This window comes from Rhinolophus sinicus, linkage group LG03 (assembly GCF_036562045.2).
Source record: "Rhinolophus sinicus isolate RSC01 linkage group LG03, ASM3656204v1, whole genome shotgun sequence".
Taxonomy (NCBI): Eukaryota; Metazoa; Chordata; class Mammalia; order Chiroptera; family Rhinolophidae; genus Rhinolophus; species Rhinolophus sinicus.
The window spans coordinates 171356135-171374657 of NC_133753.1; the positions used below are offsets into that span (position 1 = coordinate 171356135).

The window sequence follows — 18523 nt, forward strand, 5'->3', positions numbered from 1 at the left end:
TCTGAAGTCTGGCTGAACAGAAGTTTAAAAATAAGGATATAAAAAAGAAGCCACGTTGAGTTTGATAGGAGGGGCATAGATACAGAACTGGCTAACCCCAAGCCTCTGTGTGGCAGTTGAGAACCAGGAGGGACATCTGAGCCACAAAGTTTCCCACCAGAGGAGGGACCCAAGCCCCACACCAGCCTCCCCAGCCCAGAGTACTGGTGCCAGGAAGAGGAGCCCCCACAACATCTGGCCATGAAACACAGAGGGGATTCTGACCATCTGGGTGGGATGGAAGGTGGCAGGAAACCCAGGTTTCCTCTTAATGGGCCTGTACTCAGATTCTCTCACTCCCAGGCACTCACCTTGGGCTCCAGTGAAGGGACAGTAACTTGAGGGGTGTCGGAGACACAGGGAGGGCAGACTAAGTTGTGTGGCTTCAGAATGAGGGCTGGAGGATAGTTAGCATTTTCCCTGAGTGGGGTCCTGCTCCTGTGTAGCTGGCAGGTTGGCACCATCTTTCCTGTGTTGAGCCCTCCCCCTATACTTACGGCTAAATCTGAATCTGATTGGTCTGATGAGATCCGAAGCTCTGCCCTGCTGACTCAGTGGGACTCTGCCCCACCCAACTCCCCCAACACCAGAGGCACTTTCTCCAAGAGCAATCAGCCCTGTCTGCATTGCACTCTTTCTTAGAAAACTATCAGAGTCCAGCAGACCCCAGGAGAGCAGTGACTGGCCTCAGTGTGCTGAGACTTTTGCTGAATAGCTTCAGGCTCAGCACTGGCAAACTAGAATTTACATTAACTTGATGAACACAAGTCTTCCCACTCTAGTGACTTCCTGAGACCTTGCTTCACCCAATTTGCATACTACACGAGGCTTTATCAGTGGCTGAAACTTATGCAAGCTGGCAGGTGGCAGCAGGTCTCAGGATGTCTTGGCATTTTGTGGAACTACCCCCGGCCTGGTACTGGTAGCAGACATTGTGTTTGCAACATGGCCTCTCCAACATGCCTCAAGGGTTAGCCCAAGCAGTGAACAACTGAGGATCACCTTGTAGCTCTTACCAGGTGTCCTTGGCTGGTCACAGGCAGTGGGTGACCTGGGCCTGTACCAGAGCCCTTGCAAGAGGCTCTAGCACCAACATACTTGGAGGTTGGCTTCAGACCACAGCAGAGCACTGCCCAATTAGCTCCACAAGTGGCACACACAAAGGGTGGTCTCAACAGACACCAGAGCCTGCTGGGGTGAATCCCACACAGTGGGGTAAGCCCCCACATAGTAGCCTGTAAGCTATGGATATGGCAAAACCTCACAGCCAATCAGCCTGAGGGTAAATCCCACCCACTGATGTGCCAATGGCAACCAAGGCTCAAATATAACAGGAGGGCACACACAACCCACACAAGGGACACTCCTGCAGCACCCGGTGTAGGTGATGAGGGAGACTGTACCACTGGGCCCCACAGGCCACGTACTATATAAGGCCACCTAGCCAAGACTGGGGGACATAGCAGATCTACCTATTACATAGAAACAAAAGGAGAGGCAGCCAAAATGAGGAAACAAAGAAACATATCCCAAATGAAAGAACAAGAGAAAACTTCAGAAAAAGAACTAAACAAAATGGAGGCAAGCAACCTACCAGATACAGAGTTCAAAACAATGGTTACAAGGATGCTCAGGAACTCAGTGAGAACTTCAAAAAAAGATAGCAAGGACAAAAAGGACATACAAACCATAAAAAAAAGAACCAGTCCGAAGTGAAGAATACAATAACTGAAATGAAGAATGCACTTGAAGGAATCACCAGCAGACTAGATGAAGCAGAGAACAGAATCAACAATTTGGGCTCCTCCTCCTCCTCCTGGCTCATCCTTCACTGGCCTCCAGCTCCTGGGAGGAAACAATCCCTGGTGAAGGAGCTGTGGCACTCCCTCCTCCACTAAGAGTGGAAAATGAACAAATCTCAGAAAAAGAATGTACCATTACAGGAACAAGTGTCATTCCAAGATGTATGTATGGACATCACCCAGGAAGAGTGGTATCTGCTCGATCCTGCTCAGAAGATATTACACAGAGACGTAATGCTGGAAAATTACAACCACCTTGTCACAATAGGGTATTGTATTACTAAACCAAATGTGATCATCAAGATAGAACAAGGAGAAGAGCCCTAGATCTTAGAACAAGGATTCCCAAGCCAGTGCCGCCTGGAACTAGGACCATCCTAGAATTTGTATGGAACCATAAAAGACCCCGAATAGGCATGGCCTTTTTGAGAAAGAACAAAGTTGGAAGTATCATGCAACCTGATATTAAACTCTAATACAAGACTACAGTAATCAAAACCACGTGGTATTGACAGCAAAACAGACACACAGACCAATGAGACAGAATAGAGAGCCCAGAAATAAATCCACATCTATATGGTCCTTTAATCTATGACAAAGGAGGCAAGAATACACAATGGGTAAAGACAGTCTATTCAATAAATGATGTAGGGAAAATTGGCAGACACATGCTAAAAAAGAAAAAGGAAATTGGACCGCTTTACACCATATACAAGAATAAACCCAAAATGGATTTAAAACTTAAAAGTCATACCCAAATTCATAAAACTCCTAGAAGAAAATGTGAGCAGTAAACTCACTGACATTGTTAATAAATTTTTTTCTGATATATCTCTTCAGGCAAGGGAAACAAAAGAAAAAATAAACAAATGGGACTACATCAAACTAAAAAGTTTTTGCACAGCAAAAGAAACCACCAAAATGAAAAGATAACCTGAATGGGAGAAAATATTCACCAATGATACATCTGATAAGGGGTTTATATTCAAAATTTATAAAGAACTCATACAATGGAATATTACTTTGCCATAAAAAGAATGAAATCTTACTATTTGTGAAAACATGGATCCACCTAGAGGGTACTATGCTAAGTGGAATAAGTCAGACTAAGAAAAACATACCATATGATCTTATGTGTGGAATCTAAAGTACAAGATAAACAAACAAAATAGAAACAGACGTGGGGTGGCTGGATGGCTCAGTTGGTTTGAGCACGAGCTCTAAACAACAGGGTTGTTGGTTTGATTCCCACATGGGCCAGTGAGCTGCACCCTCCACAACTAGATTGGAGACAGCGAGCTGCCACTGAGCTTCTGGAGGGGTGGCTGGATGGCTCAGTTGGTTAGAATGTGAGCTCTGAACAACAAGGTTGCCGGTTCAATTCCCGCATGGGATGGTGGGTTGTGCCCCCTGCAACTAAAGATTGAAAATGGCAACTGGACTTGGAGCTAAGCTGCACCCTCTACAACTAGATTGAAGGACAATGACTCAGAGAAACACACTGTTTCCCCAATATTCCCCAACAAAAAAAATTAGGAAAAAAAAAAAGCAAAGTTATAAAAAAGAAAAAAGAAAGAAAGAAACAGACTCATAGATACAGAGAACAAACTGATGGTTGCCAGATAGGAGGGGGTTTGTCAGGCTGGGTGAAAAAGGTGAACAGATTAAGAAGTACAAATTTGTAGTTATTAAATAGTCATGGGGATGTAAAGTACAGCATAGGGAATATAGTCAATAATATTGCAATAACTGTTTAGTGCTAGATGGAAAAGACTAATTTGGGGTATCACTTTGTAAATTATGTAAATGTCTAACCACTATGCTGAAACTAGTATAAAATAAGATTAAATGTCAACTGTAATCGAAAAGTTAAAAAAATGAAAAAACAAACAAACAAAACAATTTGGAAGACAAAGTAGCAGAAAACACCCAATTGGAACAGTAAAAAGAAAAAAAGAATCCAAAAAAATTAGGATAGTTTAAGAGACCTCTGGGACAATATCAAGCATAACAACATTTGCATCATACGGTATCAGAAGGAGAAGAGAGAAAGCAAGGGATTGAGAACCTATATGAAGAAATAATCACTGAAAACTTTCCTAACCTGACAAAGGAAATAGACATACAAGTCCAGGAAGTGCAGAGTCCCAAACAAGATAAATCCAAACAGGCCCACACCAAGACACAGTATATTAGGTTGGTGCAAAAGTAATCACAGTTTTTGCAATTATTTTTAACCTTTTAAACTGAAATTACATTTGCACTAACCTAGTTAGAATGGCAAAGGTTAAAGCCAAAGAGAGAATCCTAAAAGCAGCAAGAGAAAGGCAACTAGTAACTTATAAGGGAGCTCCCATAAGATTGTCAGCTGATTTCTCAACAGAAATTTTGCAGGCCAGAAGGGATTGGCACAAAATAGTCAATGTGATGAAAAGTAAGGACCTACAACCAAGATTACTCTACCCAGTAAAGCTATCATTTAGAATCGAAGGACAGTAAAAGCTTCCCAGACAAGAAAAAGCTAAAGGAGATAGTTCATCACCAAACCAGTATTACAAGGAATGTTAGAGGGACTTTTTAAGATGGAAAAATACAATGATCAAAATTGTGAATAATAAAATGGCAATAGTTACATATCTATCAACAATTATTTTCAGTGTAAATGGATTAAATGTTCCACTCAAAAGACATAGAGGGATGAATGGATAAGAAAACAAGATCCTTACATATGCTGCCTCCAAGAGACTCACTTCAGATTGAAAGACATACACAGATGGAGTGTAAAGGGATGCAAAAAGATATTTCACAAAAATGGAAATGAAAAAACAAAAAACAAAAAAAAATCTGGGGTAGCAATACTTATACCAGGCAAAATAGACTTTAAAACAAAGGCTGTAACAAGAGATAAAGAGGGACCCAGTAATCCCACTTCAGGGTATTTATCTGAAGAAACCCAAATGCTACTTCCAGGAGATGTGTGCATCCATATGTTTATTACAGCATTGTTTACAACAACCAAGAAGCAGAGGCAGCTTGGGTGTCTATCAATGCATGAGTGGATAAAAAGGAGGTGGTACATATATATACAAAGGAGTATTGCTCAGCCATGGAAGGGAATGGGTTCTTTTCGTCTGAGGCGACATGGGTGGACCCGGAGGAAATTGTGCTGAGAGGAGTGTCAGACAAAGACAGATGCACATGAGATATCGCTTACCTGTGGAATTTAAAGAACAAAGTAAACAAACAAAACAGAGAGAAACTCATAGATACAAAGAACATTTTGATGGGAATGAGTGAAAAGGGGGAAGAGATTAAGAAGTGCAAATTGGTTGTTACACAGTAGTTATGGAGATATGGGGTATAGCATAAGGAATATAGTCAATAATATTGTAGTAACTACTTATGGTGTCAGATGGGTACTAGATTTGTTGGAGTGATAGATGAGAGGGAGTTGGGGGCTGGGTGAAAAAGGTGAAGGGATTGAAAAACAGAAATTGGTAGTTAGTTACAAAATAGTCATGGGGATATCAAGCAAAGCACAGGGAATATAGTCAATCATGTGGTAATAATTATGTATAGTGTAGGTGAGTACGAGACTAGTCAGGGGGATCATTTCTTAAGTTAAATAAATGTCTAACTACTATGCTGTACACCTGAAATTAATATAAAATAATATTGAATGTCAACTGTAATTGAAAAATTAAAGAAGGGAGGAAATGAAGGGGAATAAGAGATTCAAATCTCCAGGTGTAAAATAAATAAGTCATGCAGATGTAATGTACAGCATAGGGAATATAGTAAAAAATATTGTGATAGCATAGTATGGTGTCAGATGGTTGCTGGACTTATCATGGTGATCATCTCTTTAGGTATATAAATGTTGAATAACTATGGTGTACCCCTGAAGCTAATATAATGTTGTATGTTAGCTATATTTTAATAAAAACACTAAAAGAATAAAATAAAATGAGAAAAAAGTAAGTAGATCTGAAGGTTTTTAGACCTTTTAAAGATTTAATTACATCTTATTTCATATTTTTACAAAAATAAAAATTATTTGCAATTCCTAAAAAAAAAAGAAAGAAAGAAATCCAGTAAGGATGGAGAAATTGACTTTTGCAAAGCAGCCAGCATTTATATTTGAGGATGGGAGAGTTTCTAGAAGAATTAGGATTAATACAATATAAACGTACAAGGCCCTTGTCTTTAGACTTTTAACTAGCAAAGGGGAAGGAGAAAACATGAATTTGAAATTTAGGTATTCTAGTTGAGAAAAGAGCATGTGACACTGCATGATGTGTGAAAGTGGCAGTGGCAACTAGTCCAAAGTAAAAGGTAAGTAAAATTCCTAAAGTAATTACTCAAATTAATTTTTTGGGGGGTCATATTACTGTTTAAAATGAGGTGCACCATTGCTTGACAATTTGTTACTTCATAAAGAAATCCCATTTCCTTCCTCTTTTTTTATTATATTACATTAACAACTATTAGTGGTTTTTAAATCTGAGAGAATTTTAGCTGTACATTTTCAGTTTATTGAAATATTATCCTCTATATCACATACACAAGTAAAACTATATTAAATCCCTTAAATAGTTAAAACTTGATCCTTAAGGCAGGAAAATAATTGTAATAGCATCCCATAATAAATATAGCAAAATTCCTTTTGGGATAAAATTAAAAACTATCACTATTTGATATACTGTTATTGTTTAGTAGAACTATAAGATAATCTAAAGTAGTTAATGCAAAACCCTCCCTCCTTTTTCTTCCTTTTTGGTTAATTAAAAAAAGGTTTACTTAGGGTTTTGTCTCAGAAAGTGGCTCCTGAACTAACTTCATTTTAATTTGAGCTTAACTTTCTTCCAGTTGCTTTCCCCTAATGAGAACTTTGGAGTGTTTTTCCTTATAAAACCGTCATTAATATTTACTGGCTGTTATTGCATGCTATCCTTTTGTCCCACTGGCCACGCCATCTAACTCATTTCTAGGTATCTTCATTGCCCCTCCTCCAATTTCCTAGGTCAAGATTGCTTCAGTGGATATGGTCTTGCCCAGTGAACTTGATGACAAGCCGGTTATTCAGTGCTTGTCAAATTCTTTGGTAAGAAGCAGAGACTGACTTGTGACCTTCATAGCTCAGCTTCGACTATCCCCGCCGATGGGTGACAGCCCATTTCTTTCTTAGGCCTCTGCCTGGCCTTCTCCTCGACCCTCCACCCGCCCTCAGCGCCGAGGACAGGCTCGGATTACCTCCTCTTTCCCCCTCCACACTGCCCTCCATGAATTCACTATCAGTCCTGAAACCGGGGCTCCTGGCTCCCTCCAACAGCATTCCGGTGTCATTAGGAGCCCAACTCAAATGCAAGATGACCACCACAGGCATGAGAGAAGTGGCTGGGAAAAACCCTGTTCCGACCCAGGAGACTGTGAGGAGGTGTGGAGAAGAGAATATCCACGGCAAAAATGGGAATTTCGAATCCGCGGAAAAAGGGTCTGGAGTGTTACCTGCGGTTCCTCACGGTTCCCTACGGTCTCCCCAGTCACGTCCTCCTGGTGCCTGGTCCGCCCCTGATTGCCTTCCCCTCTTCTGGAGGCAAGTTCCCCCAACAATGGGCCCACCCTTCTTCTGGCCCCACCTGTGCCCTGGCCCAGTGCCCTACCTTCAGCCTTAGTTCCACAGCCCTGGCTCTGCTCAATAGCTAGGGATTTTTTTTTTTTTTTTGATATTTTCATATTATTTCTAGAACATGACTCAACACCCAGTGACTGCCAGATCAATAACTATTTCCCCAACCGAAGAATAAAACATATTGGTTTAAGTTTTGATTAGTGAGTCAGAACCACTGAATCAATAATAATCCTTATTTATCTGAGTAGCTTATAAGTAGGCTTATAAAGTGCTAGAGACCAGGGTGGGTAGGTCAGTGAGGAGTAGGCAGGTGATGGAGACGAAAGTACATAATGCAGTCTGTGTAGTCCAGAGTCAGTTAATGGATACCATCTCCCATCTACAGAGTTTTGTCTTGGTAACTTAGTGGTTAAAGGTATGGGCTGTGTGTGGATTCAAGCCCCAACTTTACCAACTGGGTGATCCAGGGCAAATTCTTAATTATACTTGCCTCAGCTTCTTTACCTGTAAAATACACATTAATAATAATGCCTACCTGTAGAGCTGTTGTGATGATTAAACAAAATGATGCATTTTAAAACTGCTTAATGCAGTTCCTGGTGTAAAGTAAGTGTTAAAAAAGTATTAATTACTATAATTTAAAAATTTTGTTCAATAACAGTTTGAAAGTGTATCCACTGCCAACTTTGCTGTATCTACTTTTTTTTTTTTTTGAGTAGGAGTTGGGAGATTTATTTTTATTAATTAGGTTTTTCTATGAAATCCAAAATTTGGCAAGCAGAAAAATGTAAATTGTAATAGGATAATCCATACTTTACTATTTGAAAGTTAGTATAACATGGTGGTAAGAGAACTAGATCAAAGTGGAAAATGTGGGGTGGAGTCCCCTCTCTTGTGCTAACCAGCTAGTAAAATTGGGAAGGTTGATTATTCTTTCCAAGTCCTTTTTTTCACTTTTAAAATAAGAGAAGTGGACTAGATAACAAAGCTAAAATTTTAGAATTTTAAACTGGTCTTATGATAAAACATTACTCATTAAAATGTTTAAAAATATCATTCTGTCATGCCATTTACCTTATTAATTTCACAAAATTCACACACACATAATATTATTATTGTTATTATTATTATTATTTTAATTTTTAAAGATCTTTCAAGAGTTGAAGCTTGAAATTTCTGGCTACCCAAGTAAGCTTTCCTTGATTTTAGTAGCAACACGTAGGGATATTGAAAGTGGCCTTTTGAATTGTTGATTCTATCCAATTAGCATATATAAAATATTCTACATCACTCATATCATAATAGTTACTGCAACAAGCCCATTATAAGACCCACCTGAAATGCTACCTTCTCCATGAGGCATCTACTAGTCATCAATCAGCAGTAATCTACCTTTCTTTGCTCTCTGCTTCTATTACACTTGGGACCATGCCGACCTCTTGTGGCATTTGTTAGGACTGTTTGAATTGATACCTCTTGGGTTGTATTGTCAGCTCTTTGGGGGAAGAAAGCTCTAATATATGGGAGTGACAAAAAATGTATACAAGTGGACACTTGGGTCAGCGTTGCTCAAGCAGTAGTTCGCTGTAATCAGAAGTGTCTGGACTCTGATGGTAACCACTTTGAGCACCTCTTGTAATTGCAGAAGTCAAACATGACTTGTAGTAATCTTTTGTTATTGGCATATATTGAGTATTACAATTTTAATACAGTTTTCCTTTCTTAAAATGTGTACACATTTTTTGGCACCCTCTGTATATAGTCCTTAGCATAGTCAGAATACATAGAGATGAACCAACACACCAGAAATAAATCAGGAAAATTGAGCTTGATTTTTCAGTTTGAAATGAGTGACAAGCTTCTCTTTCAGTTTATAGATGTTAGCAATTTCCCCCCCCAAATCCTGGTGAGTTAAAAATGTCTGTCAATGAGAAACCATATGAGTCCCCCATGATTTCATCTTTAGAAAAGGAATGCCTTTTACAGTTGTATGAAGAAAGTGATCTTAGAATCCATTAAAATACACCTTGATTTAGAAAATAAATGCACACGCACGTACACAACTGAAAAAAATCAGAAGCTACTAATTTATGTATGTAAGGATTTTAAGATGAACTACACATTGGTGTTTACATTTTACACAACCTCATTTATTAATTCATTCTAAAATATTTGTTAAGTGCTTGCCAGGTACCAGCTACTGAGGGTCTAAACACTAAGAAGAGCAAGACAAATAAGATACTCTCCTTCTGCTTTGGCATGATAGGCTCATAGCATTGTCTTTTTAAGATCACCAGCAATTACTCATCTACTTTTTCAAGAAATACTTGAGCACCAACCATGTTCTGGGAACTGTGAGAACACTAGGAATAAACAGACATGGTTCCTGACCCCAGAGGACTTAAAATTTAGAGAGGGAAATAGTTAATAAACAAGTAAATGACAGCTAAATAAACATTATAATAATTGCAAAGAAAGAAGCACAAATCCATAATATTGATTTAAAAAGTGAATGGGAGTTGCTTTAGTTATAGTGTTCAGGGAAAGTTTCTGAGCAGATAAGATGAAAGTGAGACCTGAAGGGTACATCAAAGTTAGCTGTGGGCAATAGACAAATGCCAGGATTGCCGTTTTCTTCTCCTGACACACTTCTCCCTGCTCGAATTTCTGTCTTTCTGATTCCCATATTTCGATATCTGCTTCTGAGCCACATTATCTTGGCTTCAACGGCAACTTCAGTCCCAGTTCTGCGGTTCCCTGGCTCTCAGCATTACTTGCAGTAATTAGGTAAAAGATACCCTGTGCACCAAGTCTATGACTCTATGGAACTATGTTGGTTGGACTCACTCCCATCCTTCCTTCCCCATCTGGAGAGTGGAATTTGAACATGAAAAAAAGTATTTGATTGGCTATAACTCAAAGACTGGCTGAACACTGGCAAAGTATCTTCTAGCCAATTTTAGGGGGAGATGGGATCGAAAGATTTTATGACTGGACCTGGATTGTAAAAAAATATTGAAGAAAACCCAGCATCAAACCTTTCCTTAGGGATGCCAAATGTGGCTGGAAGTGCCAGGTTCTAAGCCCTCTGACCAGAACTGGCTATATAACTTGTGGGATCCTGTACAAGATGAAAATGTGGGGCTCCTGTTAAAAAATATTAAGGATTTCAGGATAGAACAGCAGACCATTAAACCAAGTGTGAGTGGGCCCTTTTATATGCAGGGCCCTGTGTTAGTACGTGGGTCCCACACCCATGAAGCTGGCCCTGTCTCTGACTCCTGCATTCTGACCCCACGTTTGCCTTCTTCTACCTCCTCTGTTGTTCATTTGTGTGGCTTGGAAACTTAGGGGCTTTAATATGTGTGGCTTGGAAGTTTAAGGGCTTTAATCTGTGTGATGGGAAAGCTCGAGATGCAGATGTGGAGGGATGTGCAGCGCCCCCTGTTGACTGCACCAAGTCGTTGCAGTCCTCCTGGGGGGAAATGAAAGCATCAACTAGGATCCTTGTACTTTGTCATTGATAGTCACTGTTTGTGTAAACAATTCTTTAAAAATAAGCCTAGAAAATACTGTCCTATGGGTTATTCAAAAGGATACGGGTGAATGTGGTTATTGCAAAATTTCTTTGTTATGGTCAGGGGAGGAGGCTTGGTTCTTTCTGATGCTCAGGTTTGATGGAGTCAGGGAGAGGCAGGATACCAGGCAAGGGTAACATCACTAATTCAAAATTCTTTCCCACTCAACATTCTATCTCAAAGATCTATGCTTGGGGTAGTGATTAAAAGTATAACCTCTCAAAGCTATAATTCCTACCTTTAAAGTCTGGTTCTGCTACTTTTTTAGCTATGTGATCTTGAGCAAATTACTTCATCTCTCCATACCTCAGTTTCCACATTTAGGAATACTATAATGAAAATAACAAAGGGTTGAATAAAGATGACGCAGGTAAATAAAGGGCGTGGCAAACAGTAAGTGGACAATTACTGTTTGCTAGTATTATTATCATTACCTAGTAGTGCATTAAACGTTTGCTATGTTATCATCATCATCTAGTTCATTTTTTCTGACCACAGAACAGGGCTGTCATATGAATTCACCCATTCTGTTTATGTAGTCCCTTGATGATGGATAATACACAGACTCCCATTCCCTGCCACACCATGTTTCCTTATAAACCGAGTTTCTCAGAAGCACACACAAACAAATAATTCTGCCAAAGGTATGTGCTTACTCAGTTACACTAAATGATGCTAAATTGTTCTCTGGAATGGCTGTAGCAGCTTCTACTGCCACATAATTGAGGCAGGGGCATGAAGGCCTGGACATCTTGGGATGATTCAGGACAATTTTGAAGGGCCATTCCAAATCCAGTACTCTCTGTGGGGTCAGCCAAAGCTTTCTTGGGCCTGCATTGCATCTTGACTTCTTGTTCTGTCCCCTTCTGCTTCCTTCTCCTTCCTAATCCCCAGACACTCCCTAACAAATATTCTACACGCTAAACTGCTCAGAATCAGCTTCCTAGAGAATTTAACCTGAAATTCCATGCTATTTTTCAACCAAATTTTAAAATACAAATAATTTAATTAGATTATGTTAAATTATTGGAATGTTCAATCTCAATAAATGAATACAACACACTAAGGAGAAGGCCACCTAATTTTGTTGTACTACTGAAATGGCTGCTTTTAGGAAAATACATTTTGTTCTTTATTTTGTTCCACTTTCTCTATTTTTGAAAAATTAGTTATTTCTTCCCTGCAGCTCTATTAAAGGAAGTAAAATATTGAAGGGTAGCAGAATATGCTATCCCAAAACATGCCTCTTTGGCATAAGGATTATTTGGAGCTGATTATTTTTAGAAACAGAAGACACAGAAAAAAGCTCTGAAAACAGAGTAAAAATTACTTTTTTTTAATGTACTTTCCATTAGAAAGGGGGCCTGTACCAGGAAGAGAACTATTATGAGAGATAACTTTATCTGAGACACTTATCTACCTGGTAGGGCTACATTTGTTTACCAAACATTTCATTTTCTCTATTCAACTTCCCATAAATTGCCTTCCTTCTCTTTGAAGCCCTAGACCTCTATTCCTTTCCTCCGCTCAGGATGGTATATAAACCTAAATCCTCTGGCTGCCATTTCTGGGGCTCCTAAAAACATAATTAAAATTGTTTTTTCCCTCCTGTCATTCTGTTTTATGTCAATTTAATTCTTAGACCAGCCATAGAACCTAGAAGAGCAGAAGAGAAAAATTTTCCTCCCTTATGATATTCACAGCCTAAAACCTGATTTTCTGACTCTAGCAAAGATGCCTTATTTATTAAAACTAAAATTCACTCTAATGATTCATCTGCAGGTCAATTAATTTTCTTCCGATACTGATATAAAAGGAAATAGTCCAATATTTTAGACTTAGTAAGAATTCTAGTTAGAGAACAGTAGCATAATAGAAACTAAAGATTATTAAACATCATTTTTCAGTTGACCCCATTTGAGAACCACTTAGAAATATATCTTACTGAGGTATAAGTGATTTTAGGCAATGAACTTCTTAGGCTACTTTGGTGTTGTTAAAAGATAAACTGAGGCATATTAAAAATTTTAAGAGTTTATTTGAGCAAAAATCAATTCTATTGGGCAGTGCCAAATCAGAAGTAGTTAGGAGGGCTCTACCAACAAGAGCTGGGGAAAAGGCAAAAGCAAAGCAAGGACGTTATTGATTGGTTAAAGCTTAAAGCCTAGTTGGCTGCTTGTGATTGGCTGTCCTTAGCTTTTGATTTCTTAACCTTGAGGTGTTCACAGGCTTAATCCTGGTTTGCTTATGTAAATGCCATGGCATTAAAGCCACCTCACTCTAATGGCCTTCTTTAATTAATTTAACAGTATAATAGGACTTGTCTTTTGCCAGCATTACGAGAACTATGAGTGTTAATCAATAACTATACCTTTAGAGGTAAACACCAGAAAAGGGATCTTCCAGGAAATTTCAACCTGAGCCCATTTTGCTTACCAGAAATGTTTCTATACCCTTGCCTACCTGCCCAGTGCTTTTTCCATGATATTACTACAAATGTAACTAGTTCCAAAATTGAGAAACCATAAGACCACAGAGGTGGAAGCTGCTAATTCTGCCTATGGATGATTGGGAAGCTTTTACAGTGGAGGTAATTCTTGCAGGTTTGAGCCTATTCTAGAAGAATGGGTAAGAGTTGTTCAGGCTGAATAAGTAAAAATATAATATCAACAGGTGACTGGCTTGTTGTCTTTGCAGGGAGTTCTCACTGAGAACCAGAAATCTTCAAACAGGCCAGAATCAGAAATCTTAAAAGCTCGCCCTCTGGAGGTGATCCAGTGTGACAATTCTGCCTGACAGGCTACATGGATTGAGAACACAATCAAATAAGAACTCTCTTGGGCTGAGTAAGGAAGTAAAAGGGGGAACACTGAAAAAGAGGCAGAGTCACAGGAATAGGGCGGGATGATTAGAGGGGAGAGATAACCAGATGAATGCCTCTGAGGAACAATAAGAATTACTTAGAGTTACTGTTGGATCAGTCAGTCTTGGAGCCTGGCTGTGTAGCTAACAAGGTGACTTCCTTTGCTTCTTATAAAGTTAATTTGTATGTCAGGACCCACAAAATGGATGCCGCCCCAGTGGCCTGGTCCATGTCACAAATCTAAACCGAAATCAGCCTGCACTTACAGGAAACACCTGAAAGGAAACTAACCTACACCAATAACAATAATCCTCTAACTCAGCTCTAGCTAGCTCACCTCACCCTAGAAAATAGGACCTGCTGGCCTTATAAGGAAATTCCCAATCTCCTAGCCAATCCTGTTCTTCTAATGCTCTATAAAACTTGATCTTGCCCCAAACCCCTCTGGCAGAGTGCTCACTGCTTGCGAGGCACTGTATTTCCTCAACCCATGGACTGTTTTCCCTTGAATAAAGAACATTAAACTCACTACTAAATTGTTCTAGTTTTGTCATTGGATATCTCTTTACTTTTTAATGTACATATTAAAAATGGCCAAACATTTACTGGAGCTGCTGCCCTCAAGAGCTGGGTCTAATTCCTCATCCCTTTGATTTAGATTGCCCTTGTTACATTGCAGAAGGAGTGTCAAGATAATGTCTAGCCTAGGCCTTAAGAGGCTTTGCACATTTCATTTCATCCCTTTGCACTCCCCCCCTTTGAACAAGCCTGAGTTACTCTGGTGTGGAGACCATGTAGAAGAGGCTCTCCAGCCAACAGCCTGCCAAATGCCTAGTAGGTAAGTGTGTCCATTCTAGACCATCCAACCCTAGCCAAGCCATCAGCTGACAGCAGATGAATGAATTAGTGAGCCTAGCGGAGACAGACAGAAAAACTGCCCAGCTGGGTCCAGCCCAAATAGCCAATCCACCAACTTGTGAGCTAATAAATGATTGTTGTTTCAAGCCACAAAGTTTTGGAGTAGTGTTTTAGGCAGCAGAGGCTGAATAACTGCTATTATTTGAAACACGATAGAGCATAATATATCTGTAATGGAAAAGAGTTTGACAATATATTTTTTCATTTATTGCCATTTTCCAGAAATAATCCTCTTTCGAATTAGGTAAAAGACAGCTTTCCTAATCTGATGCAATCAGGGGGACAGTTTAGGAAACTGAGGCATAAGATAATCAGAACCTGAGCTAAGGTAGTGGAAGTGAGGATGTTAATAAGAGAAAGAGTTAATGGGTAGTTCAGAGTCTTTCAAGTCACATTCCTGAGCAGGGCTACTGATGACATTTTCATTTTGCAAATATTCCTTCTATTGTGAATAATTACAGATTTGTGTGCCAATGATTTTCCTGAACAATCCCAATAATTGAAACTGCTGGAAAAACCCTAACTTCTGCAATAACTTAGGTTTAACCCTTCAAAGCACTGCTCATACGAGTGAATACAATAATTCTAATAAGTTTGTGCACACACTATTTCAAAGACAGTTAAACAAAATAATAGGAAGCACAAAATATGAAAACCTCAACTGAGAAAAAACACACAAACTAGAACTCTCATGTTTATTTCCCTGTATTTTGATTTTTACGAGAGTTATATCACAGTATTATATTTCAATAGAAATCTAAAAATATATTAATGTTATCTTATGATCCTAAAATAATAAACCTTGATTATAGAAAATGCAGGAAATTACATCAAACTAAAAGTAGGAAAATTTGAACACCCATATTCTTACCTGCCAGAGATAACCATTATTAACATTTTGATGTATATACCATAAATTTTCCATATAACACACACATAATGTACACACAAGTCCAGATAGTTTAAATGAGGAAAGAACACAGAACTTTCAGTAAGGAGATGTGAGCTTTAGTATCAGATATTCTAACTAGTTGTGTGGCCCTACAAAAGTTAAGTTCTCTCTCAACCCTGATAGGAATATAATAACTCTTTTAGCTACCTCATAAGTAAATAGACAATAAACTTTATGTGAAAACCTTTGGCTAAAGTTAGTAAAGAAATGCAATTAAATATCCCTGTGTAAGGTGCTATTATATTAATTTTGATTGCCATTTAAAAAATTTAAACCTTTAAATGACATATTTTAGCACTCTACAAAATCCAGTAGTCATATAATGTGAATTAAAATATTAAAGCTAGTAACTACAAGAAATTTATTAATCTGTTGTCATTTATTACAATGAGAACTTATAAAAATACAGGTAAGGTATCATGTAAAGATTCCTAATTACCATAGTTTAGGAGTTCTTGCCCACAGCAAAGAATGATCTGGCGTCGCCACTGCTTCAGGTGCTCAGAGATTCAAACTGTTCATAGACATTGTCAGACAGATTTGGCAGCCTGTCCGAGATGTGTCAGTCATTCCACGGTCCAGATTAAGTTTGTCAGTCTCCTCATCTGTGATTACATATAATTTCTCAAATATGTGCTCTTCAAAGATGAGATGAGAGGTAGAACACTCTAAATCCCTCACATGCACCCAAACTATAAAAAGATTTAGATTATTTTCCACACGACATTTAGCCAAGAGTCACCAACTTTTCCTTTGACTTTATCGCTAGGTTGATTTTGTAAGAGGTAACAATTCAATTCCTTCTGAAACTCTTCTTGCCACACAGTGATGCAGAGAACTTGATAGATGAAGAACTTTCTGTGATAAATTAAACACACATTAAGATGACTCTTAAGTAAATAATTTAACTTATGGAGAGTTAATCGGAAAAAAACCATTTTATCGTGTTTCCGTCAGCTAAAACTGAACAGATGTAAACAACAAAAACATGCTTTGATCAATGTTCTTTGGCTGCACCACCAGAAAAAACTGGCTGGATTCTGTTTTCTAGACTGGTGGTCCGGTACCAATAGCCAAACTTGGCAAGTGGCTAACTCCCCTTTCCACATGTTGACCTTAGTAATCATTTGCTTTTCCAATATGAATTCCTTCTATAAATGTCAAAAGGGTCAATTCAGGATGCAATAAACTTAAAAGAAGCTGGGCATAGATGTCGGTTTAATACCAAAAGGCAATGAGGAAAATAAAGAAAAAAATAAAAATCTGGAATAAAAAAAGAAGCAACTTCTTCACTTAGAAAAGAAGATTTTGGTAGCTATAGCTTTGTTTGATGTCAACCCAACCTCTGTTTTCTGAAAATTTCATATCCTTGTTTATGGCATGTGAACTAGCTGCCCCCTACCACCCAACCCCGAGACAGAAAACAACACAGGATAAACATGGAAACCTGAGCCAAAATGGGCCAATTCAATTCTCCCTCCTGATATTTGAAATGGCTATTCAGATATCATGAATTATTTTCTTGGAGTGGCTGGAAATGAAGTGATATCGACTGGGCAACTGTGTAGAAGCTGTCTCTTTCTTCCAATTGTACTGGGAAATAGAAAATCAAATTTTCAGAGGGAGGAGAGAGAGAGAGAGAGAGAGAGAGAATACTACTGAGGTTGAAATCAAACAATGGAACAAAATTTTTTACAGGATTTTGATACCTTTCCAATTTCTCATTTCAATTCCTCATTCCTGTTCTTGGATTTTATGAGATACCATTGACTTTATAGATAAATTCTCCTTTTTTTTTCAAGCCAGACTTTGGTTTTCTATTTCTTGGCACCCAAGAATTTTAACTAAAACAAAGGACCAATGAGGTAAAATAAGAGGGAAGGAAGTAAAAGATATATAAAGAGATCAAATGACAATTTGTGGTTTTAATAATACAAAAAAACAGTCTCAGGACTAAAATGTGTGTTAGGAAAAGGCCCTTTGTTCCTTCCCTGTCCCATATTACTTTGCATTATTCTTCATCTTGGAGGGGCTGAGTAAGGACATAAGAGATAGTGATTTGGGGAATTTTGGTGGCCTGGAATATGTCAGACTATCCCTTCCAAAGTATAAATATAGTTATTGCACCTTGAACTGTAAGTACTAAAAATACTTGATGAGACTATTTGGATTTTGGAGACAATGTATATTACATTTGAGTGTGCTGCTTGTAAAGTTTATTTAGTAACCCATAAAACTGCTAGATTTAGGTGGGCCCAAGAGCAAGAAAAGGCATTTCTATAAGCTCAGGCTGTAATACAAATAGTTCTTCCCGTTGGGAGTTGTGACACAGCAGATTGAACAATACTCAGAGTTTTTTGCAGTGGGGATGCTGTATGGAATTTCTGAATAGTGTCAATAAAAGAATCACAGTGCAGACCCCTATTGGCTTTGGAGCAAACCATATCTTCTGCCAATAACTATTCTTTGGAAAACAGTTCCTGGTTTGATACTGTGCCCTGGCAGAGTCTCAATGCCTGGCCATGTGACCTCAAGTGAGCATGCAACTAAGTTGACAATCATGAACTATGTGTTAACTAGCCCATCACACCTTAAGGTTGGGAGAGTGCAGCAGTAACCCATCATCAAGTGGGAGTGGTGTAAGAGATTGGGTTCAAGCAGGAATAGAATACACAAGTCATTTGCAGGAACCGAGTTCAGACTTCTGCAACAACTACTGTTGCTGATTGCTCCTTTCCC

At 38.7% G+C, this 18523-nt stretch overlaps 1 pseudogene; it reads left to right on the plus strand.

Annotated features, from left to right (window-relative positions):
* The first annotated feature begins 1946 nt into the window (after positions 1 to 1946).
* On the plus strand, positions 1947 to 2222 carry LOC109456304 (zinc finger protein 248; annotated as a pseudogene).
* The last annotated feature ends 16301 nt before the right edge of the window (positions 2223 to 18523 follow it).